Source organism: Camelus dromedarius, chromosome 11 (assembly GCF_036321535.1).
Source record: "Camelus dromedarius isolate mCamDro1 chromosome 11, mCamDro1.pat, whole genome shotgun sequence".
Taxonomy (NCBI): Eukaryota; Metazoa; Chordata; class Mammalia; order Artiodactyla; family Camelidae; genus Camelus; species Camelus dromedarius.
The window spans coordinates 69,841,081-69,868,923 of NC_087446.1; the positions used below are offsets into that span (position 1 = coordinate 69,841,081).

A 27,843-nucleotide genomic window follows, 5' to 3' on the forward strand; every position below is an offset into this window, starting at 1 on the left:
CGCGGCCAGGACGGAGGTGGTGGAGGCTTATGGGGCAGCCGCGCTTAGCCGCTCGGAAGTCCTGACCTGCAGGTGGCGCCGGGCGGAGGCTGGGGCGGTGCTGCCACCAGAGGGCGGGGCAGTGGGGCAGCGGGGCAGCGAGACGGGGACACCCTCACCTGTCCCTGTGTGGGGATCAGCCTGGGCTCCGTGGCCTCCGCTTGCACCGGACGTGGACCCAGTCTACCAGTGGGCAAGATAGAGGACTGAGCCCAGGCACGCACGGCTGGCCAGGTAGGGCACCTGAAGTGCAGATCTGCCAGGCCCGCTGCCGGCCTTGAATACTCGCTGCTAGGCAGTTTCCAAGAAGACGGGATCTGTCATAAGAGGGGAGGTAGGGCTGGGGTGCCAGATGCCGGGTTCGGTGCAGTCTGACAGGAGAGCCATGGTGAGAGGACGCAGAGCGGCCCCTGTGTAGGCGGGGCTAAGAGTTTGGGGCATAGGGTGGGGGTGGTGTGTGCCTTGCTCTGTGTTCTCCCCAAGAACCCTCACTCCAGAGCAAGGGGCTCTGCTCCCCCCACCCCTCACTGCACTCCCTGCCTTCCCCAGCACCATCTGGGGTGTGGTAATGTCGGGGCAGGGAAGGCCCAGGCAAGGGGCTCATTCAGGGGCAGGGGCCACTCTGCAGGGATGCTGGACCTGACAGCGATGTGGTGCTTCGGAACTCCCCTGGGCTGGGTTTCTAACCAGTGGGATGGAAGGGCCTTTCCTTCCTTGGGTGCAGTTGGGGGAAATAGATCCATCATGAATGTCAGCCCTGAAAATGGAGGCTGCGCTACATCCATTCCTGGAAAGAAAAATCAGGCCCCTCCAGTCCAGGTGACTCAGAAATTCATTCAGCAATGTTTGGGGTCCCCAGTTTACGTTTTCAACTAGAGCTGAGCTGCTCAGGAGGCCAGATCTCTGTCCGTGGCTCCAGGAGTAGGCTTTCTGTTGGGCGACAGGATCCTCACAAACACGTGTGTCTTTGTGGGTCACTCCCCTCTGACAAGCTGGGAGGCAGGGTGCAGTTGTGGGAAATCGTGTTTCCATGAGGAGAGGGCCACCAAGTGGTGGGGGCACAGGAGACAGTGAGAAAGAGTCCCGCAGCCTTTCTGGAATCAAAAAACTGGCAAATGTGAAGAAGTGCATAATTTGTTTTATTGAACAGGCTGCTTATGTACGTTTGAAGGGCCAGGTTCAAGGACTCTGCATCCCTCCAGGACAATAGCCTCAAGAGAAGAACAGAGCAGGAGGACATATGGGGTTTCTCCCAGGAATGAGGCAGAACAGGGATTTCTGCAGATTTGCAAGGAGACCCCGACCACTGAGCACGGGGTTACAACCCCACATGACCCCTGTCGTGTTTGGCTTGGGCTCTGGATCTGGCCTGATCATGTATTCTTCCAGCTGAGTTCCAGAAACTCAGAGGGTAGATTTAGAGAGGCTGCGTTTGGAACCCGGTGTGGAGACGGAGGGTCGTTTATCCTGAGTCCCTTCAGCCTAATCACTGTAGCTCAGTTCCAACACCACCCAGGCCCCCAGGGTGGCCGTGGAGGGAGAGCAAGCCTGGCAGGTGACCCAGGGGTCCCACTGCTGTTCCCCTCCTTTATCTTTGTTCCCTTTCATCCCGGAAGGTGTGATTGTCCCATGTCATGGTGACAAGCCATCTCTCCTCTGTCAGGTGGGGTCCCCACCCCCACTCAGCCTTCTCTCTGCATGGATGATGAAGGACCAGGCTCACTTGAAGTTCTGAGATTGAGCAGTAAGGTGGAACCAAAGAAACCAATGGAAACAAAGAAACAAGTCATTGTGGCAAAGCTCCCCACCACAGAGAAGCTGCCCTGAGTGGAAGGGAGGGTGTGGGCATGCCCATTTGTTTCGTGTCTCCCAGTGCTCTTCGCTTTCTTATTGCAGACCTGCATGGTTACAACAAAATGATCTGCAAAACTGAAAATATTTACTCTCTGGCTTTTACAGAAAAGGCTGACCAGCCTCTGGTTCCCGTACCGGTCAAGTGATAGGAGTACCTTTCCAGTTTGGAAACATCTGGGCAGGCCCAGGTTTGCAAAATTCTTTAAGAGTAGTTATGGAGTTTTGCTTCTAAACATTTTTACGGCTGTATACTTAACTGTGGTTGTGCTGTGTAATTCTGAGCCAGGATTTTCTCAAACTGTTTCTCATTTCTTATACCAGACACCCCTAAATTCCAAGGGGAATGGGATGTTAAGGAAGCCATGGAGTTTAGGAAAAAGATACAGATTTCATTTCCATTTAAGCATCGATGTATCTCCATCCTAGGCAGTATCGGTTCTGTGGTATTGATAGGGGAACTAAATAGCAACCAATTTTATAGAAAATAGTGGGTCATTGGGTACACAAGTTCTTCTTTTCAACATTTTTGTAATGTTTGCAGTTTAAGATGACCGTTCCTGAGAAACAGGCAGCCTCTTAGAATGAAAAAGCATTTTCCCTGAACCATACTCAATTATTATTTCGTAGACAGCAGGAAGGACAATCACACATTCAACAATTGGGGACCTCAAAGATAAAATGTAACTTTCTGAGAGCACACTCCCCCCGTCTCCCTCTGTTCTTTTCACTGTCCCATTGTCCCTGAAGGCTCTTTCGTATCTTCTGCTCATGACTCCAGTAACTTTTCCTCCTCTTTCCTCAGCTGGTAAGTTTACTTTTCTACTTTAACCAAGCAAACTGAAGCCAACAGAAGAGAACATTCACCAGCAACTCCTAGCACATCCGCTCACCTTCTGATGTCTGTGACCTCACTCTCGCTTCCCCACCTCTTATTACAGGTGACATCAAAAGCCATATCATTCAAAAGTCGCCAGGGTGCCCATCCATCCAATCTTCTCCGGGCTGTCTCTCCCACATCCATCCTCTCTGTCACTACCTCATCTATTTTGTTCTCCTGCTAGTTGGCTCCCATCAGTATATAAAAGTCCATCCTCTTAAAAGAAACAAACAGCACTCCTTGACCCTAATTCGCCCCCACCAATTGCCACCCCATGTCTTTGCAGCAAATATTTAATGAGTAGTTAAAACTCACTGTCTACATATTTTCTTGAGCCATCCCCTTTTGCACCCACTCTGGCTTTTCCCCTGATCCCTCGCTCTATGGAAACTTCTCTGTCAAGGCCATCAGTGACCCCATGTTGCTAAATATAGTGGTCAGTTTTTAGTCTTCATCATGCTTGGCCCTTTGGCAGCATTTGACCCAGCTCTTCCATCCCTCCTCCCCCGTGTTCCTGCTTTACTTGACCTCCAGCCTATCGCTCTGCTTTCGATCTTCTGGCTGGTCTTTTGCCAACGTCTCCTCTTTTTCCCAACATTTACTGCGAATGTGCCCCGGAGTTGGGTCCTGGGTCTCTCCTCAATCTCTCTGCTATAACTTTGGTGGAAGCAACCAGACTTGGAAATTGACATGCCATCAATTTCTCGATTTGTCCAAACTCCCTGATTTGCCCTTTCCATTTGGAACTCTCTCCCTGATACTCATATTCTTTTTCTTTCATTCATCTTGCTTTCACATTCATACATATGTTCTACTGTGTAAATTACTTTTCCAAATTTTGAATCAGTCCATACATATCATGTAAAATGCTCAGATCTCTATTATTTCCACTAAGATGCTTATTCTACCTTAGAACCGTTCTGCATTTCTGTATTTATGTCAATAAAGTGAATAGAATTTCTACAAGCCTCATAGTTAAACAGTGTGTTTGTTTGGGGCTATTATGTAACATGAAATAATGATACATCAACATAGTCCTTTTTCATTTAATTTTATGTAACACCAAGATGAGGTTTTTGCATGAAGACTGGTTTTATTGAAATTTTACCTAAGTTATGGACAGTCAGTTTATGTGAAAGCCCTCATTTCTCCTCTTTTCTGATATATTTTCCATTTGGCTATTATAACATATACATTGGCATGAAATAAAATTCCAAAATCATTCACATAATAAAATCAATACATTTAAATTATATTTTTTAATGTTAATAAGAAAGAAAAAGAAACCAAAACTCCTCTACTTATTAGGCATTTCTGTGGCAATATCTAGTAGACTCCTTAACCATGACATTGAAGAACTGAGCTTATTCCTACCCCTTTCCACCTGCTCAGCCCCATCTTGTCCCATCCCCTGTGGATGGAGAGGACATCCATCCCATTTTCCAGGTCCAGATATTGGAACCATGTTCTTTCTCTCTCTTTCACTTAGACACACACACACACACACACACACACACACACACACACACACACACAGAGTAAATACAGCTTGTTAGAAAATCCTGGCTACTCTGAATTCATTAACCAACTACTCCCTGTTCCCCACCCTCCTAGGAGCCACCTTCAACCCCTTCTTGGACACCAAATAGCCTCCTTCTTCCATCTTTGCTTTTCTACAATCTCATCCACACAGAGTCAGAGGGAGCCTATAAAAGCATACATTGAGGGGGTGGGTGTAGCTCAGTGATACAGTGCATGCTTAGCATGCATGAGATCCTGGGTTCAAACCACAGCACCTTCACTAAAATAAATAAATTAACCTCCTCCCAAGAAAACCCAAAACAAAAGCATAAATTGGACATCACCCATCCCATCAAAACTCACTAAAAGGGTCACCATTCCATTAGGAGCCAAAGTCGTCCCAAAGTCTTCCAGGACACGGCCTGCTCTGCCTCTCCGCCCACACTCTCCCCATCACTCTGGGAGCCTCTGGCTCCGGCTCTTCCTTCTTCCTCCGGATCTATTCTGCTTCAAGTTCATTACACCGTGAGATCTGCCAGGATTGCCTTATTCCCTCCTGCCTGCCTCCCACCCCACCACCATCATCTGAGTTTGCTCATATCACTCTTATTTTTCCCCAAGCTCTTGCTACCCCCATCATGTTGCCTGTTTCCTCTGCTAAATCTCTGAGCCCCCAGTGATGGGGAGTCGTGTCTATTTTGTTGACTAATAAAGCCCAAGAGCCTTGGGAATGTGTATAGTTACTAGATTCCCATAAGTAGTAGGAGCTTATACAGATTTGCTGAATGAATGCAGAGGTCCTGGTCCAATTCGATGGAGCACTTCTGTGTCCTGCTCAAAGATTAACTCTCCTTTCCTCCTGAGAGAGGGTGACCACTTCCTTGGTGATCAAAGGCAAGATCTATTTTTTTTATGCTGTTAACTTTAGGCGGGGAGACTGGGGGATCTTCATTTATATTTTAAAATTTGATTCACTCTGCAGTTTGTCTCCTGTCTATGTATCCTTTTGAGAAACCGTTTATGAGTGATCATTCTTCCATCAGATTGAACAGGATCCAGGGGGAAGTACCAAGCCTGTCCCATCGGCCATCCTGTGTGTCATGTCCTGTGACCCAGTGGATGCTCAGCATGTAAGTGAACCAACAGGAGTGAGTGAAGAGATGGGAACATCTCATTATTGTGGTGGCTGCACTCTGTCCGATGCCTTGAGATTTGGGGAAGGGTTTACAACTGCGGAGGCCAGATGTCAGGTCCTCTGTGCTCTTCCTGAGTGCCCTGGCCTTACCCATTCCCCCAGCCCCCTCTGGGCAGCCAAGCCCAGGAGCTGGGCCACCGGCGATTGTGCTGATCAATAATCCACCTCACCCAAAGTCCGGGGGTAAGAGCGGCCAGCACAACTGGTTGTAGACTCTGAAGTCAGGTCCTTGGAGGAATTCCTCACTGAACAATGTTTTGGACATTTTATTTTTCTCTATAGCCTCCAGCTGAAGAAACAGATTGCCTTAGGTACATGAAAGGTGAGGACACTTACTATCCCCATGGAGCCCAGTTGGGGCTGGGAGTCTGCTGTTTGTACAGCCGGTGGGCTCGTGTTGCTTTGGGCATCCCTGTGCCTGAATTCCTGCAGTACACTCGGTGGTAAGAACGGGGATGCCTGGCAGGGAGGGAAGCGGGTCGGGAGACTACACAGCTGGGGAGACGTTAACCTGGGGTGAGTGGGAGCCGGCTGATGCATGGAATCTCGGTGCAGGGAACTCTCCAAACTCAGAGAGGTTCCCACTCCCGCAGGGTCCCTTTGATCAGGGTGCTAGGCTGTCAGCACTGCAGGGTCCCTGTGAGGATCATGGTGCCTTCAGGCAGTGGGAAGTGAGGGGTCCAGTGGCAATTAAATTAACTGTGCACCCAAAGCCAACCCCCGTCTGTTTCAGCCTGTTTCCTAATCTGCAAAACTGGAATGATGTTAACCATCCCGCAGGTTTGTTGATGGGCTGGGACACACTAGACAGCCAGGAGCTGGAATTCCTCTGTGCCCTGATTGTTATCCTTCCTTCACACTATTTACTCTCACAAGTTCAGTCTCTCTGTCTCCCTCATTCACTTGTAACTTTCTCTCCTGCTCTGGTTTCATTTGATTCCCACCCTCCTCCCAATCCCCAGATGAGTGAAATTAATTTCTGTGTGTCAGTTCCAAATTCCCGGGAAAGATGCTCTGTCCTCTCTGGATTGGTTGTCCAACCCATCAGTTGCAGTCAGAGGAGTGAGTCCCTCTGTGACCAGAGGAGGGGCTCTGCCCAGCCCCCCAGCCACCACTGTGGGAGCACATAGCTCTCCGAGGAGGAGGTACTGGCTGTGACTTGGTGTCACTAAGTGTGAATTTATCTCTCCACTTGCCCCACCTTCATCCTCCTAAACAAAGATGAAAATTATACACTCCCGAGATTTGTGTCATGGAACACTCAGGGTGGGGGCTAAGAGGGCTGGATTCCCTGCTGAGTGTAAGGGGCTACAGTGATTCCCCAACGAGAGCTTGTAAAGGAAACAGCACCAGCCCCACCGGACACTTAGGGTGCTGAGTCTGCGTGACATTGAGCCAGGCTTCTGACCACAGCTCAGGGGTCTGGTCCGACCGGTTAGTCTTTGAAACCAACCAGCTTTGGATTCCTCGATCCCTCCCTGAGGTTTTACCAGAACCACGAGCTTCTGTATCTCTGAAGACAGATGATGAGGACCCTTCACGTAAGGCATTTGCACAGCCCTGTGCGGGAATTTGTGTTGCACGGTCTGCCCGGCGAGCTGACCAAAGTTCGTATTTTACTGATCTTAGAAAGAGTCTGGTTTCCTGATGCACTGTTTCACTGAACAAGCAACAGAAGCCACCTCTGGCTGATAAAAACCAAAAAGGGACTTAATGAAAAGATACTGGGAGGGTGCATGGAGTGGCCCAGACCAGAGCCGACACTGGGGCAGTAGGAGATGTTGGGGAGCCCCAGGCACCAGGCTGCGCAGGGTGCTACCGGGCCCCCTGCTGCCCCAGCAGGGACCCCCCTCCTCCTGACACTCCACCTCACTGCAGGTTCATGTCCCGGCAGGGCCAGGTCACACTGAAGCCACCAGCACACACCTCAATGGGGGAGTTGGCCCCTTCTCAGCTGAGAGCGTGCCTTGTGTGGGGAGAGGCCCAGTTAGAGGAAGACGGTTCCCCTACTGTTCCGAGTTAATGCGCAAGTCAGTGCCCATCACTCAGGAGAGCAGAGCTGTTCTGACCTCATTGTGGTGACTAGGCCGTCTGAGTTCACGTATTACTTTTTAGGTTGGAAGGCCCAAGAGGGAGAAAAAGTGGAGGTTCTAGTACTTATTTTATATTTCCCATGTACCAGGTGCGGTATGCAAGCCACTTCAGACAAGGCCCATAACAACCACATTAATAGGCTACGGAGAAAGTCGTGCATTCAGGCCTCTGCAGCCCTGAAACGCGTGTCCTCATCAGTTCCGTAGTTACCAGTGGAAATTGTAGGGATTTATGGGACTGTGTGCTCCTGTGGGGGCTGGGATGTGTGTGTTTAAATCCACATCTTCAGAAACTAGGCTAGAACCACAGCCACTGATTTTCTGCATGGAGGCAGAGGAGGGGAGGCTTCCAGCCTCTGGTCCAGCTCGTGTGGAGCTCAGAAATTGCTCCTTCTGTCTTGAAAACAACACCAGAGCTGAGGGAGCTGAAAACCCACTGCTCTTCTTAGATCCACAAGAAAACTGAGGGGGAAAGCTGCTCCCAACCCAGAGAGGCAGCCGGGCAGGCTTGGAGAGTCACAGCTCCCAGGGCAGAACCCGCTTTTGTAAGAAACTCGGGGGCAGGCAGATTTAACAGGTCCCTGAGGCCAGCTGGAAACAGCGTGGGGAAGTCTGAGTGTGACAACTTCAGGGGGCCAGTCAGAGGGGCCCCCTGCTCTTTTTCATGCATTTTACTTCGAGGACAGTACCCTGTTCTCAGAGTGAAAATCATAGGAAAACTCCTCATGCTTCCTGCCAGGAAAGGATAAAATAACTCTAATGAAATACACCCAGAACATTCTCTTCCATTGTGGGGGGTTGTGTTTTTTTTTTAAATGAGAAATTATTTTACCAGAGCCTAACCAGCCTGGGGGAAGGGAAATCCCTTCTGTCTCACCCAAATTGGGGTGAGGGGAAAGAGACACACTTGTGGAGGTCACAGCTCAGGGCACAGGCTCAATGAGAACTAATCACAGGAGTATAGATGCCCTGCTTTGTTCAGCTACCCCAACACCTTACCTCCATGTCAGTAGGGCCTCTGTGTAATAACAGGAATAAAATTAAAAGAAGTTAATGTCTCAGGAGTGTCTAGGGAAAACCCAAAGGCAGCGGGCGGATGAAAACAAGGACACACAGGCAGCTTTAGCCTCTCACACCAATGGCTGTAGCAAACTACACACAGCCCATCCCAGTAGATAAACAGAAAACCTCACAGAAAAAACTATTTATTTTGGTTCTCTTACCCAGTGCATTCCATTGTGCATCCTCACCTAGAATTGAGTGGAAGCAAGTCCATTTCAGAAGGGACATAACTGAAGAGGAATGGCTTTCCAGACTCTGAAGGGCAGAGAAACACCAGCCTGGGTTAGAGAAAGGTGAGGGGTGGGGTAGGGGGTGGGCTGCCTTCCCCAAAAAAGGAACCTTCCTGAGGCCAGCACAGTGGGAGGGAGGGCCATGGGGTGGAAGCAGATAGACTTCTTCCTGAGAACTGATGGGATGCCTCAAAGGGACCATTCAGGTGCCCATTCAGGTGTCTTGACGGTGGGAGCCAGTTGGTCTGCCTCAGAGCCCATGACTGAGGTGGGTGCATAGCAGGCAGGTCTTACTTAGCCGGATCCATTTCACTTCTCCGAAGCCCTGTGTAAAACATGAAGCGTGAACGGCCTGGTGAGCACAGCTCTGCCCTCAAGACCGGTTTCTACTCCTCTCTTCCCAGAGAACAGCATCTCTGAGCCCGTCCTGGGTGAAGTCACAGAGATCACTCTAGTGGACCAGGCTAGTGACCGGGAACATGTACCTTCCTGCAGCCAACCCCAGACGTCCACTGATGCATCATATACTGGCAAATATGTGAGTTCATGTGCATTGGTCTAACAGCAGAGACTCTGCCACAGGCCCAAGAGGTGGTGTGTGGGACATACAGGGGTGCAGGACTGTAAGCAGTGCAAAGGTGTAAGTGGTGGCAGGGGTGCAGGGGCTGTGGAGGGTGAAGGCAGTTCAGGGGTTGTGGGGGTGCAGGCAGTGCAGGAAGTGTCAGGGGTGCAGAGGTACAGGGAGTGTACTGGTGCAGGGAAGTGCTCAGGCAAGTGCACATCCTCGCAGTCAGCCTGACCACGGGAGGCTTGTGCAATGGTTTGGGGCGGCGGAAGCGGCGGCGGCGGCGGGTGGGAGGCTGCCCGGGCAAGCCGGTCGATTTCTTCTCTTCCCTGCAGCCTGGCCTGGGGGTGCCTTGGCCGCCGGAGATTCGCCAGATATTGGACTCCAAGTAAGCTTGCTCCTGGGAGGTGGGGCGGTTAGGTCAGCAAGCGGCGGCAGCGGCAGGGGGGCGGAGCTGGGCTTCCCCTGGCGAACTGGTGGAATAGCTGCCTTCTCCCGGCTGCCGGGCATGGGAGCAGCCTCTGCTGCCCCAGGTCGCCGGACACACCTGTCCCACTCAGCTTGCTGAGTGGGGAGTGGAGGCGGTGCCGTTAATGTGCGGGGACCACGGGGGTAGGGGGGCTGCCACGGGGGAGCCGGTCAATTCTCTCCGCTCTCCCCCGCGGCAGAGCCTGGGGGCGGCCTCCGCTGCCCTAGAGGCGGGACGCCGGTCTCCAGGTGAGCTTGGTCCTGGGAGGTGGGAGCAGCGGCGCCAGGGGGAGGGGGTCCTTTCCAGGGAGCTGCTCCATTTCTTCTATCCCCCGCGGCCTGGCCTGTGGGCGACCTCTGCCGCCGGAGATTTCCCTGAGGTCCGACTCCAGGTAAGCTTGCTCCTGGGAGATGGGTGCGGTGCGGTCAGAGAGCTGGTAAGGTGGTGGCTGCGGGGATAGGGTGGCTGCCCCGGGGTAGCTTGTGTATTAGCTCCATGTCTGCACTGCATGGCCTGCAAACGGCCTCTGCTGCCCCAGATCCTGGGACACCCCTGTCCCACTTAGCTAACTGGGGGCGGGAGGCAGGGTAGTCAGGGTGCAGGGGTGGCGGGGTTCGGGGGCCTGCAGCTGGGAAGCTGGCCCATTTGCTCCCATCTTCCCCGCGGCTTGTCCTGGGGGCGGTCTCTGTTGCCCTGGGTTACGGGACACGTGTATCCTAGTCGGCCTGACCCCGGGAGGCGGGCGTGGTATGTTGGGGTTGGTGGCAGCAGCGGTGGGTTTTCCCATGAAGCTGGTCCATTTGCTCCCATTTCCCCTCATGGTTTGCTCTGGGGGCGGTCACTGTTGCCCCAAGTTCACCGGACGTCCATCTCCAGGTCAGCCTGCTCCCTAGAGGCGGCCACCGAGAGGTCAGGGGGCAGGAGCGGTGGCTGATGCGGGGGGATGGGGATGCCTTGGGGAGTTGGTGGATTGTCTCCTGTCTCCCTGATGGCCTGGTGTGGGAGTCGTCTCTCCTGCCTTAGATCACCAGACACACCTGTCCCATTCAGCCTGCTGGGAAGGGTCGCCCTGGGCGGTGCCCTTAAGGTGCGAGGGTGGCAAAGGCGGAGGTAGAGGACCTGCAGCGCGGAGCTTGTCAATTTGCTCCCCTCTTCCCCGCGGCCAATCCTGGGGGTGTCCTCTGCTGCCCAAGAAGCTGGATGCCCGTCTCCAGGTCAGCTTGCTCCTGGGAGACGGACGCGATGAGGTCGAGGGGCAGGGGCAGCCGGCCGTCGCAGCTTCCTAATGGGGCCACTTCTTCTCCTCTCCCCTGACCTGGCCTGGGGACGGCCTCTCCCGCCCAAGATTCGTCTGACACACCACACCAGGTCAGGTTGCTCCTGGGAGGTGGGCGCGGTGAGATCAGGGGGTGGGGAGGAGAGGGGTGCTGCCTATTGTGAGCTGGAGGATAACCTCCCATCTCTCTGGAGGCCTGACATGGGGGCGGCCTCTGCCGCCCCTCGTTCCCAGGTCACACTTCTCAGGGTCATATTGCCCCGGGGGTGCGTTAAGGTGCGGGGGTGGCGGGGTGATGTTGAAAGTATGGAGCCTGCCGCTTGGGAGCTGGTGGTTTAGCTCCCATCTCCCCAGCAGCTTGGCCTGGGGGCAGCCTCTGTTGCCCCAGGTTGCAAAGCACAGTTTCCCTGACAGCTTAGCCACCCGAGGTGGGCAGGATGTGCTGAGGGGGCAGAGGCAGCTGCCAAGGAAGCGACGGAGGGGGCTGTCCCAGGCAAGCTGGTCTATTTGTTCCCATCTCTACCTTTGCTGCCCTAGTTTCGCAGGACGTCCTTCTCCAGTATTTCCTTCTCCTGGGAGGTGGGCGAAGTGCATGCAGCCCAAGGTCTGGGCTCTCCCCTGGGGAGGGGCAGAACTCTATTGTTCTCCTTTGTCTTTATTCTTCAGCGAAGGGGTTACTGGACCCAATTCTTAATTCTGAGAATGTGTAGCCTATGTTAAGGAAGAGCTGCTGGACAGTGTGGTTTCTAGGTGGGTTTTCACATCAGCTGATGCCCAAGGCAGGCAGGAAAGCTATTACTCAGAGCTCCTTAGTGTGGAGTTGGGGGGTGGCCCTGCTGTCCTCACCATACTTTTTAAAAATGTGTCACTCCCCTTTTTTTCCTAGGTGACATTTTAGGTTATTGGGTCACAGATTCCTGGCACAATCATCCCTGTTCTCAAACATCTTTTAAACTTGGATGAAGTGATAAGTAGGGGAAGAAGATGATTTGCTGAAAGGTAAGAATACTTAAATTTGCATTAAAGCTACATTCTGTCAATCTTTCTCAAATGATTTTTCTCGGATTCAAAATCCACGACCTAATGAATGTTGTACTCCTGTGTAAATCATTGATCTTCAGATCACATTTGTTAAATGGTCAATGAGATTTGTTAAGTAGTTTATTCCTGAAAGGAAAAGCTCAGGCTTTTGAGAATTCCTTGTCTGATGTCACCCAGGCAGTCACAGTAGAAGACAGAACTGATATAAAAATCCCTCAGCTGCCTGAACTGCAAAGCTTCTGGGATTACTGATCCCTGAAATGCAGGTGACTCTTGATGATATTCTGAGGCTTGGTTTACATGATCAGATTCTTCCAGTCCTGTAAATGGGTTCCGTGGCCCCAGCCCCGGGAGAGCTTGTCATAAGGTCCATATCGTGAGGGGTGGGATGGGAAGGCAAGGTCTAAGAGCTGGAATCACTGAGATTCCACACTCGCTAAACACAGACTCCAGAGCCTTATTGTTGTCAGGTTCTGTTCTGGATTTGAGAGTGTGTTCAGACATGATTCTTGCCCTTCAGGGGTCACTGCCTGGGTGGAAGTAACCTTTACACAAATCTGGGAAGGATGGCAATTAAGTAGATGGGCTGTTATGGTCCTCAGTATGCCCAGGCTCACTCTTCCAGGCACTCTTGGGACTAACGAGAGTCATGTTATTCACTCATTCACTGATTTATTACCCTTGAATTGATCATTTGTCCCATAGTAAGTGAAACAAGGGATCAGGAACATGAATTTTGTCCCCTCTCCCATCACTGATTGTATCTGTCAGTCGGGCGCCCTGTGTATGCATTGTGAAATGGTGGTATTTTTTGCCCAATGGGGCAGCACTGACAGTTCTGAGAATCAGGGGAGTCTCGTGGGTAGGACAGAACCGTGACACACAAGGCAACACGCCACCATGTAAGACTGCATTGTCGATGCTCAGGTGACCCGATGTAGACCGCGGTGCTAAACCTGAGCGTGTTCAGTGATCTTGGCTGCTCTAAAAATACAGACTACAGGTCCCAAACTCTGGAGACGCTGAGGGTCTGCACCTCAGAATTCTGCATTTTAAGAAGCACTTTAACTAATTCTGATGAAGATGATCTGAGTGTCCCAATGAGAAACACTGGTGTGCGATTCAGCAATACTGAGGATTCTCAGGGAACGATGTCTTTTCAGGTTGGTCCAAGGTCCCTCACTTGAGACTTTTGCCTTGGGTTTAATTGTATGTGTTCAGAAGTGATGTCTCTCATTTCCAGTGCTTGTCAGCATGCTCTGTGCAGGGACTTGCACTCAGTAGATGGCAAAAACTATGATTCTTCAGGTCACCGAGCTAGAGTGTGAGTGATCTTTTATTTTGGTTTTCTTTATAGCGATGCAGAGTCTCCCGAGAAGATATTCAGTCTGAACAGCTTTGTGTCAGACTTTGGAAGACCGCTGGTGCCCAAGGTGTTCTCTGGCAGGGCAATGACGAATCTAGGTCCCTCTTTCACTGCTACATCAATGATGTGGGCCACTTGGACAAGGCCAAATTTGCTATCCCAACCATAGCCCTTGACAGAGATATTCAGCTCCAGGAAGCCATCAGATGCAGCAGGTGGCCAGAGGAGGAGGCGAACGGGCTCATGAAATGTGACATCCCCAATTCATCAATACGGACCAGAACACTTCCTTTGGGGAAGATGATCTCCTGATTTTGGAACCACCAATTGTTCTAGAAGATAAGCCAGTTGCTCAGACCTCACACATAGACTTGAATTGAGAAACGTGCTTTGTCAAGTGTCTTTCTGAAGATGTGAAGTTTGTCTTTGTATGGCAGGAATTCCCCTTTCACAAAATTGTATGTGTTTGTGTCTGAGAGAGAGAAATTGAGACAGACAGAAAGACGGAGACAGAAGAGCACCCCCTCAGAAGAGAGCTAGTTAAGGTGAGTTTTGTGCCTTTAAAAACATTTGGGGTTTTGGGGGGAACAAAGTATTTACATTGTCTCATTCTCCTAGTTGGAAACCTTGGCCCCATACTCAGTGTTAGTGGCCTTGAATGGGGATTGGCACGGTGCATTTCATCTGGCGCTGCCACATCCATGCTCTGCCTTTAGCACGTTGCTTTGCCTCTCAGGGCTGCCACCCTTTTAACTGTAAGGAGAGGAGTCTGGTGTAGGTGATCCATCCCAGCTCTGCTGTTTTGCAAATTTCTGATTTCGTATTCGGATGAGGCTGGGATACACCCAGAGCAGTATAAACCAGGCCCTACCTCCTGTCTCTTGCTGGGGGATCCCTTAGGCCTGTGCCTTCTACCCAACCCTTTACTGAGCCCAGCTTTTGTCAGGAGCCCAAGAGCCTACCGAGATGGCAGGGGACGTCTCTCGTGGTCACGGTGGCCATCATTTCTATTGGTTGTGCTGAAACAGCTCTTCTGAGATCCTCCGGCCACCCTTGCTCCGACCTGAGGACAGCCCTACCGTTTGTTTCCTAGGAGGAGGATCAATCCATGGTGCATTTTATGACAATCCTGTCCCCAGGAATGCACGGAAGGTTATCAGCTGAGTGAGGTGAGGTGCCTCTGTTTCTCTGCGTCCCTGTATCTCTGTCTGCTCACAGTGTCCTGCCACCGGCTACTGAGCAAGAAAAGTGCTATTCACCATGATGGGTGTTTTGCAGATGTGTAGGTGATGGTCGTGTAGCTCATGTGTGGGCTTTGAGCTGGGATGGTGAAGAGCTTATAAATACCTCATCAACATTTATTCGAGGTGGCCTGGTGCCACACAGACTTGATTAATTAAGGCATCAAGCCTACACACTGGTTTGGAAACAACTTGGTTTTGATCAGTCACACTGCATGCATGACTCGCTGCTAATCTCTGGGTGGTTTTTTCATTTTAGATTTATTCACCCAGTGTCTTGCTTAAGCTGAAAAATACTTTTATTTCACCAGAATATTCTCTGATTCTTTGTTTTCACTCATCCAGTTTTTTAATTCCTTTAAAAATTGTTGTGTTTATAATGCCTCCTTATTTCTATCATCTCTAGGTTCCCAGTGGCCTGAGCCATGCAGCAGACTTTATGTAGGAACTGCACCACCAAAAGAAATCCCCTAGCCATAATATCTTTTGAGGAAAATATTATTCTTTAAGACTCTAACACTAAATCGTAGAAGAAAGCATGGAACATTTCTTGTAGTTAATACGTGTTCATGCAAAAAGAATTTTGATATTTTCATTGAAAAATGTTGACTTTAATAACTTTTACTAATGTGAATATTATTATTCATTATTTAATTAACCAAATAATACCACAGTTATTTATTATTAAGATTGAAAACTATTTACACAGTCTCTCAATTAGAAGACTGAAGTGTATTTAAAAGATGGAAAAATACCCATGATGACACCATCTTTTTTATTAACTAAATATCAAGAACTGTGCAGGGTTAAGATTTGACCCCCTGCAAGCTGCCAGGTTAGCATGAGGTAGTCTGTGGATGCTGCCAGAACACAGGACACTCCCCCAGGATCAGAGACAAAGGACTTCCTGCCGGCACAGCAGGCAGCCTGGGGTTCATGTTCATGTTGCTTCCTGAGCTCTTTTCCTATTGCTGTTGTAACTAAGGACCACAGACTCAGTGGCTTAAAGTAACACACATCCATTGTCTCACTGTTCTAGGGTGCAGAAATGCAAAGTCAATGTCAGTGGGCTAAAACCAACGTGTGGCCAAGGCTACGTTCCACACTGAGGCTCTTGGGAGGGATTCATCTTACTACCTTTCCAAGCTTGCAGAGGTGCTCACACTCCTTGGCCCAGAGCCCTGTGTCACTGTGACTTCTGCTGCCACATCACATCTCTGTCTCTGACCAATCTGCCTCTCTCCTCTAAGGACCTCCGTGATGACGTTTGCTTCCCACAGTGATCTGCCATCCCAAGGTCCTTGACAGTCACACCTGCAGAGTCCCTTTTGCCATGCACAGTGACATTCCTAGGTTCTAGGGATCAGACCGTGGACATATTGGGGGCCATTATTCTACTGAGTTCTTCCCTTTGGCCCCACTGGTTCTTGTCCATCCCACATGAAAAATGCATCCACCTCATCCCAACACCCTCCAGAGTCTCATTTACTACACCATCAACTCAAAGTCCAACATGTAGTCTAACTATTATCAGCTCAAAAGCCTAAGTATTTTCATCCTCAACACCTAAGTCAGGCATGATTGAGACCCTGGGTGTGATCTTCTCTGTTCAAATTCCTGCAATGGCTTCTCATTTCACTCAGTGAAGAAGCGAGTGTCCTTATGGTGACCTTACAGCTTTCCTCCCCCTCCCGAAGCTGAGCTCATCTCCGGTTTTCTCCCTGGCTCACTCCGCTCCAGCCACACTGGCCTCCCTGCTGTCCCTTGGGAATATCAGACATGCACCCACAGGCCTGTTGCCCTGGCCGGTCTCTGTCCAACTCATATGCTGAAGTCCTGAACCCCAGGACTACAGAACATGACCCCACTTGGAAATAGGGTTGTTGCAGATGTCATTGGTTAAGAAGAGGTCATTAAGTTGGGCCCTAATCCAGTATGACTTGTGTCCGGATAAATAGGGGCAATGTGGACAGAGAGACACGTGTACATGGGAGATGATGTGATGAGATGTGGAGAGAAGACGGTCGTCTCCAAGCCAAGGAGAGAGGCCTGGACCAGCCTCTCCCTCCCAGCCCTCAGGAGGAGCCTGCCCTGCTGACACCCTGCCTGCAGACTCCCCGCCCCCAGGGCTGTGAGACAGTGAGCCTCTGTGGTTCATGTCACCCAGTGTGCGGTGCTGTGTTAGAGGGAGCTCAGCAACTAGCACCGCGTTCTCAAGGTCCTCAGTGAGCCCAGCTCTGGCCATCTCATTTTAACCTGGAAACTGCCTTCCCCTTGTCTCTGCCCCAGAAACCCCCTCTCCCTGATCATATTATTTCTATCACCTTCTAGAATACCATATATTTCACATGACTGTCAAGACTGTAGTTTATGTTCTGCTCCTCCTCAGTCCTACAGGGACAAGGATCCTTATTTGTTCACTGACGGACCTCAGGTGGCTTGACCTGTACCCGTGGCACAGCAGTCAATACAAATTGGCCGGATGGAAGGAGGGATCGTTCCTTACATTCACAGGTGAGTGAACGAAGATTCCGGGGGACTGAGAGTTTCGCTCAGGCACAGAGCTGGTAAGTGTCAGGCCAAGGTGGGTTTCAGGTACCTATGAACCTGAGGGAGGCTTGAGTGATTCCCTTTCCATTGATTAGTATTTCTCAGGTGTCTCTTTTTCTGGCTCTAACTTTTGACTTCTTTCTGTTATTCTTCTAAGCTTTCAACCAGTTTTAAGTTTTAATTCTGCTTTGTCTCAGGTAAACAAATAAAATCTGTAAATCTTTCAACTCATTATATATTTCATCTAAATACATTGTGATTAGTGATGATGTTTTATTTCTGGCATCTTGTTTTGTGATTTCTATTTGCTTTGCTCTGCTTTTCTCCTGCCTGTTATATACCTTGCAGTCATGGTTAAGAGCATGGCGTCTAGAGACAGCCTATCCGGGCTTGGTTCCCTCCCTTGCTAACCATGTAACCAGTATATGTAATCCCTTTGAGACTCACTTTCTTCATGTACAAAAAGTGGTACTATCCGCCTCAAAGACTGTGAGCATTAAGTGATAAAATAGATGAAGAACTTAGAATAGTGACCGGCCTATTTTGCGTTCTTCATTTTGACTTCTTTATTTTTATTCTCTTTTTAAACAATTACTTTAGAGATTACTGTTGAATTTTAATGAACACCCTAGATATTGAAGATTAAAATGTTACTTAACCCATTCATTGAATTTTATATACCAAATGATATCTGTGTTTTATTTCCATAAGTTCTGTTTGGTTCTTTAAAAAATTGATCTGTTTTCTTTTTCATGATGTCCTGATTGTTCATTATGTTATATAAGATTCATTTTATCTTTTAATGATTCAGTCATACTTCTTTTATGCTCTCTCTTAGATTGTTTCATAATTTTAGGCTCTGGAATATTAATCATCTTGTGTTTTACGGTTAGATCTTTCTTCCCAGTGGCACTGATTTCCTTCTGTTTTTAGTTGTGTGTCTGTGTGTGTGTAGAGTTGTGGGAGCTTCTCTATAGTGAGTACATATTTTTTCCTATGATTGTCCCTTACATCTTTGTTTTTAAAGTTTCCCTAGAGAACAATTTTGTGTTGCTTATCCTAAGGCTCCAGGTGATATGATCAACCTTGAATTATTATATTTTTGGTTTGGGAATTCCGGAATCTTCAGTGGAGTATCAATTTGGATTCCACATTCATATAAAGCAGGGGCGTGGAGATTAGATTTTTTTAAGGGAGACTTTGTTTTTCCCTAGAGAACCGGTTGTTACACCCCTTTCCTGTGTGCACATGTGGAGAACTTTGAGTCTCCCTTTCAGTGAAGAGGCAAGTCTTCCAATACGTCTTATGCAGAGGTTTCTATAAAGGAAGACTCTTCTACATCTGGTATGGACCCTGTTTCCTAAATGGACATTGTATCCCTATTTATGTGCAGATGAAAACCCCTTCCCTCCAGGGTGCGGTGGCATCAGCTCACAAGATTACCATTTTGGCGTTAAGTGTCCTCTTTGTATTGTCACCTGGGAACTTCTCTTTCCATAGTTAGCTCTGTGTTACTTTTGTTGTATTTTATCCGGCATTACTGAAAGTTTTACTTAAAAGGGATCTTAATTAGATCTGTTTACCTGTTTCCAGAGCTGAAAGCTTCAGTTCTAGAGTATCTGTTTGATTTTTCTTAAAAATACATTCCAGTATATTTCTCTGGTGAAAGTCTTGACTCTGTTATATATTCTCCCATCATTTCCTTATTTTCTTGAATGTGTTAAAAGTATTTTATAGCCTTTATTTTTAACTCTGATGCCTACATCACCTGGGGTTTGCATCCTTTGTCTAATATTTCTTATTCTCATTTTATCCATCATATAGTCTTGACATGTTGCATGTCTAGAAATTCTTTATTACATGGAAGACATTGCAAATGAAAAATCCATATCTTATCTTCCGTAAGAGGTTTTCTACCTTCCCGTTAGGCAGACAGGGTGAGGGACTGATCATCTCACTCCAATCAGGCCCTGAGTTGTGTCAGGACAGAAGTGCCGTTTTTCTTAAGACAGCTTTGAGGTATACTTGGCAAAATAATTTTCACACATTTAAAGTGTACAACTTAATACATTTTGACATGTGTATCCCCAAGAAACCATGACCACATTCAAGACAGTGAACATACCCATCACCCACAAAACTCTTCTCCTGCATTTTATTGTCCCTCCCTCCCTCCCCATCTATTCCCCTGGAAACCATTGATCTGCTTTCTACCACAACATACTGGTTTGCATTTTCAAGATCGTTGTATGAATGGATTCATGCAGTATCTACTCTATGTTGTCTGACTTCTTTCATTCAGTGTAATTATTTTCAGAGTCATCTGTGTTCTTGTATTAATAGCTTATTTTTCTTATAGCAGAGTATTGCTTAGTGCTGAGTTTTTCCTGAATAGTTTATTGTGAGCAGTGTTTGGATAGAACATCCTTTGTTTCTTCATTTACTTCTTGATGGATGCATGGGTTGTTTACAACTTGAGCTATTATAAATAATATTGAAGTGAATATTTAGTTACAAGTCTTTGTATGGACATATGCTTTTGTTTTCTAAAGCATCAGATGAGGAATATCTGGCTTATATGGCAGATTGGTGTTTACCATTTTTAAAGAAACTGTTAAACAGTTTTCCAAAATGGTTGTGCTATTGTAAATTCCTCGTGGTGTGTATCAGTTCTGGTTGCTCTATTTCCTTGCCAGCACTTTGTAAGGTCGGTCTTTCTAATCGTATACATTCTAGTAGGTATGTGTACTACTATCTCACTGTGGTTTTTAAAAGCATTTCTCTAATGACTAATGGCATCTTTAATCAGCATCTTTTCATATGCTTATTATCCATCTGGATATCTTTACTGAAGTGTGTTTTCTGGCCTCATTCATTCATTCAGGTGTTTGCATTATTATTGAGTTTTGAAAACTTTTTATTCTGGATCAGACACAAAGAAAGACCTTTACCAGATATATGATTTGCAAATAGCTTCTGTCTATGGCTTGTCTTTTCATTTGCTTTGCAGTGTTTAGAAGAGCTTTGAAGAGTCTTCATTTTTGTAAAGTTCACTCTATCAGTTACTTTTTTTAAAATAGATTATACTTTTGGTGTCATAGCAAAGAAATATTTGCCAAACCCAAGATCATAAAGCTTAAGCCTATGCTTTTTCTCCTAGCTGTTTTATAGTTTTAGATTTCCTATTAAGATCTATGATCCACTTAGAGTTAATTTTTGTATATTTTGTGAAGTGTGGATCAAAGTTCATTTTTTTTTTTTGCATATCACTATCTAACAATTCCAGCACTACTTGTAGAAAAGATCCTTTTCTCCACTGCAACCTTTTGAGAATCAACTGTCTATATAAGTGTTCGTTTAGTTCTGAACTTTCTATTCTGCTCCATTATTCTACTTCCCTGTTTTACACCAACACCATACTTTCTGATTACTGTAGCTTTATAAAAAAAGGCTGAAAATCAGATAGTGTAAGTCTTCCAAATTTGTTTTTCTTGTTCAAAGTTGTTTTGGATATTTGGGATCCTTTGCATTTTCATGTGAATTTTAGAATCAGTTTTTAAATTCCTTACATCCTCTTCTGCCAAAATTCCACCCATGTCTTTGGCCATCTCCAAAGCCACATTTTCTGAAGAGGTCTCTCTAGATCCTAGGTGAAAGTAATTCCTCTTTCATCTGTGCTCCATTCACATTTCTTAATATTTGATTACATTTATTCATATTTGGCTTTATGCACTTGTCTGATCTTTCCTGCCATATAGTAAACCTCTCAAGATTAGGAATCTTGACTTGGTTCCCTCTGTCTGCTGAGAAAACTAGTTCTATGCTTTGCAGGAGTGAGCCCTGCAGTAAGAGGTATCTGCAGCACACGTCTATCTCATTGTTTGCATATTGTCAAGGAATCCTGCAGATTTGGAATTGTTTATTGATTGTTGTCTCCAAGACGGCTAAGTCTTTTTTATTTCTATTACTACTGCTGCAGTTTCAAAGAACAATGGGCTAATTATTTTCCAAATATGAAAACATACTGTAATTGAGTTGTGATGCAAATTATGTGCTGCTGTGTCTTAAAAACCTGCTTAGTGTTCACAGGCCCCTTCACTCATGGAACTTTTGGGAGAATGACATATCCTTAGAGATAACACTGCTGACTTTGGCGACTTGAGAAGCAGTATCTGAACTCACTACTGCTGTTTTTTCAGTGTCCCCTCTAGCCCTCCTCCAGCCCTCCATGCCCGAACCTGCAGTTCTGCCCTCGAAATGCCTATTACTTCTCAGGAAGACTTCCCTATGAAACATAATCATATCCTTCTTGTGGGGACATTCAGTCCAGTGACCTGACAGCAGGGGAAAATGTTTAGTCTGCTCTTGGTAGAGCTTAAACTCTTCCATACTTATTAGAAGCAAATCCAATGAGGAAACTGTGTTGGCATCTAACAAATCAGCATAAATGTCTGATGAGGAAGATTAGCTTCCCCATCCCACTCAGGCGTCATGTTGGTGTGACACTCACCATGGCTAACATTGTCTCCTGTGTGCAATGTAAGTTTCAAGACATTATGAATGGCTTTTTGTTTTTCTTCCTTGGTCTTTCCACATTTACTGTGTCTGGTGAGATTATATGAATCCTGCTTATTTTCAGCCCAGCACTTACCCTTTTTAAAGGATCACGTGTTTAAAAGGCTAGTGGACAATTTGTTAGAAGATAGAAATCCTTAGATTTTGGTCCTAGAGTTGAATCTTGGTTAGGGGTGAATGAAAATTCCCATTAAAATTTTAAATTCAGTGTTACAAAGTTTTAAAAATAGTTAAATATTAGCCAATTCCATTAAACACTTTAGCAGTTATTTACTTTTAATCCTGCTTCTGGGGCAATTTTGCAATGATTCCCTCCCTTTGTTGATTCCCTCTTTGTCAGAATCCTTGAGAGGCCCCTGTCATCACTGTCAGTATCATCATCATCATCATCATGGAACTGATTCCTCTGGAAAATTCTAGGAAAATAAACAGATGGGTGGGGTTATGTGTAGGTCAATGTGTGCATATACAATAAGAACAGTTATCAGACATTAGATGCAAGATATCCATTTTATTTAGAGAAGAATGTGGTCATGAAATCCTGATGTGGTGAATGAAGGAGCAGTGGGAACAGGATAGTCAGTGGAAAGGAGGAGGAAGTGAGCGAAGCGGGGAGCATAGATCCTTGGTTAGCCGATCATCAAATTGGTGTGAATGAGGGGAGTGTGGTGGCAGAATCATGTTCCTCCCCTGCCACAGGTTAGCCAACAGTGACATGTTTCTGTACATGGCAAAAGGGATGACAGATATATTAGGAGAAATATCTTAGAGGATTTCGGTATTCTAAATTCTCTATTAGCCTTTTAAACCCATGATACATTATTAAAGTTTAATGGAGGGCCACAAATAAAAAGGATTCATATAATCTCACCACACATACTGAAGGTAGAAAGACTAAGGAAGAAAAACAAAAAGTCATTCATAAGTGCCTTGAACCTTAAATTGCTCATGGGAGGAAATGTCACACAAGGTGAGTGTCACAGCCACATACATAATGCCTGAATGGGAGGGGAGAAGGGGATCCTGAGATGAGACAATAGGGTGAGTAGCCTGGATTGTCCAGGTGGGCCCAATGTAATCACAGGGGTCTTTAAAATTGAGGACTTAGCCCAGCTGAGTTTAAAATCAGAGGGAGGTGTAGCCATGGAGCAGTGTTCAGAAAGGCTGCTGGCCATGAAAATGGAGGAAGTCGTGGGACACAAGCTAAGGAAGGTGGGTGACCTATGGAAACTGGAAAAAAAAAACAAAAACGAGGAAACATTCTCTTCTAGATCCTCTAGAAGGAAGGAACCCTGCTGGCAACTTGAATTTAGCTCAATGAGAACTGTGTTGGATCTCTGACCTCCACAGCCATAAGCTGATAAATCTGTGCTGGTTTAAGCTGTTAAGCTTATGGAAGTTTGTTACAGTGGTAATAGAAAAATAACATAGTGAGCGGTAGTGTAAGGGATTAAAGTTCTAGGCTGGGGTGTGGAGAGGATTCTGACATTTACACCTAAAAAACAACCAGGTGCAGTGGAAAGGTGTTTTAAGGAAGACCTACCTGGCAGGGCTGTTAATAGGACTGTTTGGTGTGAGGAGAGCATTGGAGTAGAGGAATCAAATAAATCTCTACCAGAAAAATAAGGAATAAAATATAACAGTGCTTCAGTGTTAGTGGATGCAGGAATGGAAATGGGCAGAGAGATATAAACATTACTTTGAAATTAGCTACAGGTTTGATGATTGCATGTTGGGGAGAGTTAGCCGATGTGTGGACTGAATGTTTGCATCCCCTCAAAATCCGTATGTCAAAACCCCATCTCCCAGGGTGATGGTATTGGGAGGCGGGGCCTTTGGGAAGTGATTACTAGGATAAAATAAGGTCATGAGAGTAGAGCCCTCATGAATGGGATTAGTGCCCTTATAAAGGGCCCCAGATTGCTTGCTTCTCTCTGGCCCATGAAGATAGTGGGAAGACAGCCATCTTCGAGTCATGAAGGCTATCATCTCCCAGATGCATTGACCTCAGCCTCCAAAACTTAAGGAACATGCTGGTTGTTTAAGCCACCTGGCCCATGGTAATTTGTTACAGCATCCCAGACTGACGAAGACAGTGGAGAATGCCTCTGAGTTTGACACTGATTGCCTGGAGAATGCTGAAACCCAGGGAAGTGGGCAGCACAGACGTTTACTCATTTAATCCTGGCAACACGGTACGAGATAGAGTCTACATATTCCTCGCTATTTAAAAGGGAAGGAAAAAGAGGCACAAATAACAACAACAACAACAACAACAACAACAACAACAACAACAATTTTTCCAAGATTCACACAGAACCCCTGGAGGCAGAGTGAGAATTTATACTCAGGCAGGCTGACCCGAGAGCCCCTGCTCATAACTATTAAGTCAGATCACCTTGCTTATGTGGATCAATTTTTTTCAAGTGTGATATGAGGGTACTGTGTCCAGTAACTTATAATTTCAAAATAACTCACTGTAAGGGAAACATTAGTCGCAGGCATTGCAAACCACAGTAAGCTACACATAAAAAAATAACTCGTTAGGGCAAGATAACCAATAATGTTTTTAAATATTATACTTTCTGTACCTTTGCAATAAAATGTGTATTTATAATTCTGTCTGCCTACAGAATAACTTCATAATCCTGAATGTGGCTGGTGGCTCCCATGGTGGACAGCACGGGCCTAGAAAATTTAAGTGACTTGTCCAGCCTCGCCCAGGAAGCTAGTCGTGGGATCAGAGATATAGGTTGTGACTTTTCCTTCCTATCCAACAAGTCCCTCATGGAGGCTTAGAAGCTTCTCCTTTGGTGCCCAGCTGTCTATTCGTACTTATGACATCTTGTCAGGTGTCCCGGCCTGCTCCTGAACATAAGCCAGTAACAACATCTGCTCTTTTCTGGCCAGGTAATACATTCTAGCAGCTTCCATTGACTTCTTGGCATCAGTTCTTACCTGGAAGGGTAGTGGCTAGAGATGCAAATGTGTTCACATGACAGGGTTTTCATAAACATAGCAGGAGTTGTCAAGAGAAGAAAACGTCAGGAAGACAAGTGGAAGCAGGTCATTTAATATACCAAATGGGTACTTTCAATGAATGTTTGTGTTTCCAAGTCCAGACTTGTTCTGCTCGTGCATTACAGGCCAATAAATCGGGAGACCAGGTTTTGGGGGCAAGAAATAGCGACTTTAATTTGGAAACCCAGCTGAGAAGATGGAAGTCTAATGTCCTGGAAAACCATTCCCCAAAGTCAGAATTCAGGCTCTTTTTATATTAAAAAGGGGAAGCAGGAATGCTTGGTTGCTGCAAACTTGGTTTATGAATTTTTTGTTGTTAGAGCCTTTTGTTCTTGCAGCTCTTAGCCTGGGTCAGATCCGTGTAAACCTCCAACAAACAAATGTTATTTTCTATTCTGTAACATGTTACCTTATATGAATGGAAAAGTGTTAATATCCTTTAAAGACAGAGCCTTGAGAATAGGGTCTCCTGTATATTTCAGGCTCTAGGCAACATTGTTTTACAAAAGGTGCAGAACAAACAAGACTAAACCTAGGAAACAGGGCACAGGGTTAAACTTAAAAGAACAGATATAACATGGAGTCAGATTTGTTCTTTCCTATTTCAGTAGTGCCATGGAGAAGGCACTTTGGGCAGCTTGTTGTAGGGTCCTGGAGGCTTTCTCTCTCAGCCTCTGGGCGCCTCTATTGCAAACCCTTCATAGCTGTTTGGCCTGCTGGAAAACCACTCCGACTGTTTTGCCCGTAAGATGCATTCTGTTTATAACTCATCTCTACTCCTTGGAAAACAACTCAATAAAAACTCAGTTGGTTTTCCACCAGCCATGGGCAGGGGTGAGGAATAGCACTTTATTATTTTATAAAAAAAAAATAAAAGAAGTCTTAAAACAGCACTGGGCACATAGGAGAGAGTCAATAAATGCTTCCTGGCTAAAATCAAAATTGATGGCTCAGTGATTCCATGGCTGCTGTATTTGCTGAGCTTGCTACTCCTTTGCTCCATTACACATTTTTTTAACTGAAAAAGAAATACATGCATGTGGTTAAAAAAATTCAAACAGAGCACAAAAATACACAAGTGAAAGAAGTTTTCCCTCATCCTCTCTTCTTTCAGCCCTCCCTGGAGATGCCACTGTTTATTATCCTTTGTTTGCTTTTCCAGATAGGCTATGCACATTCCCACCTATGTATGTAAATTCCTTTAAACTTTTACTTATTTTTAACTTAAAGGGGTTTAAATCCTCAAGTGGCTTCTGCCTGGGTAATAGAACAGAACAAATCTGACTCCATACTAGATCTTTTCCTTTGAATTTAACCCTGTGCTCTGTCTCCTAGGCTTCATCTTGCTTGTGAAACAGTGTTGCCTAGAGCCTGAAATATACAGAAGAGCCTAATCTGAAGGCTCTGACCTTTAAGGATATTTAACACTTTTCCATCCATATAAAGATAACAAGTTGCAGAAAAGAAAATAACGTTTGTTTTGCTGGAGGTTTACAGAGATTTGACTCAGGCAGATAGCTGCAAGAACAAAGGATTCTAACAAAAAAGAATTCCTACACCAAGAAGTTTGCTACAACCAAGCACGTAGGAAAGGAGCCTGAATTCTGACTTGGGGAGATGGTTTTCCAGGACATTTGTTTGCCATCAAGGTCTACAGAAACTTGCTATTCCATGCCCCAACACCTGGTCTCTGAAATTATTGGCCTGTCCTGCACTGAGGAGAATGAATTTGGACTCGGTAACACTCCTATCTACCTAGCAAGCTGGGCACTGGATCTGAGGACAGCTCTCCCACACCCAGGGACCTACTGTGAGCCCTTGATGGCTCCACTAGGGTGGGGTGTGGTTTATTCAGGAGGGATGGACACTATGCACCAACACTCAGGCAGTCTGCTCTGTCTGGGGCTCTGATCTTGTACCTCCCGCTCCCCACCAGCCCAACACCTGGAACAGTGGAGCTAAGACAGAGATCGTGCCTGCCTGTTTCCCAGCGTGTAAAAGGGGAATATGAACTCTTCCCAAGGTAGTTCTGAGCGACAACACCTTCGGGTGCTTGGTTCCCAGAGCAACAGGGAACCCAACTCCGCGTGGGGTCAACGGGTGTGATCCCGTAGGGGTTCTGCAGAGGCCTCGGCTGGAGGGCTGGACCAGGGAGGGAAAATTTGAGCTGCGGGCCTTGAAGTGTTAGTGAAGGGTACAGAGGCAGGACTGACTTCTGTTTCAGGATGCCACCAGAGGTAAACCTTTTTCTCTACATCTCTGCTACTCCCCTCCCCTCTCCAGATCCCTCCCTTCTCTCTGCACTTCCTGTCCATCTGTCTCCCTCCACTTTTCTCCTCCTCCCCTCCTCCTCCCATCTTCTCCCTCCCTCACTTCCGCAGCTTCTCTCACAGAAACCTGAGGATCGCTGGCCCTCCTGCGCATACGCAGTCAGTGCCAGGTGGACCGCGGTTTGGAAGCTCCATCTCCGAGCCGGGGATCTGCCCCAAAGTCTTCTCAGCTATGTCGCCCGGTAAGCCTTTAGCTCCTGCCCCGGGGCCGGGGCCTCCGGCTGTGGAAGTGCAAGGTGGGGGGCTCACGGGAAAGGTTCAGGCGGCTGCGGGAGGGCGGTCCAAGTGTCACAGCCCGCGAGGGCATGATTCAGCGTGTGTTCAGCTATATTGCTCGGGCCAGGCCCCTCTGCCCGCGCCACCTGCCCCGGCGCCCCGGCCACAGCTGCTCAGGGCCAGGTGTGCACCTGCCGCCTCTCGCCCCAGCTGGTCTCCCCTCAGTCTGCGGCTGGAGTCCTCTTGCCCTCTCCCGCCCGCGAGTCCTCTCTTCCCGGACTTCCTCTCCTCAGCCGCCGGCCCGTCCCCGTCCCTGGGCGGG

The 27,843-nt window shown here is 47.2% G+C and overlaps 1 long non-coding RNA gene across 1 annotated transcript; it reads left to right on the forward strand.

Moving 5' to 3' along the window:
• The first annotated feature begins 13,896 nt into the window (after window positions 1–13,896).
• Window positions 13,897–27,369, forward strand: LOC135322490 (uncharacterized). The gene is made up of 3 exons (XR_010383064.1): window positions 13,897–14,133; window positions 17,219–17,343; window positions 27,259–27,369. It is a non-coding gene; the product is annotated as an uncharacterized LOC135322490 (long non-coding RNA).
• Window positions 27,370–27,843: the final 474 nt, after the last annotated feature.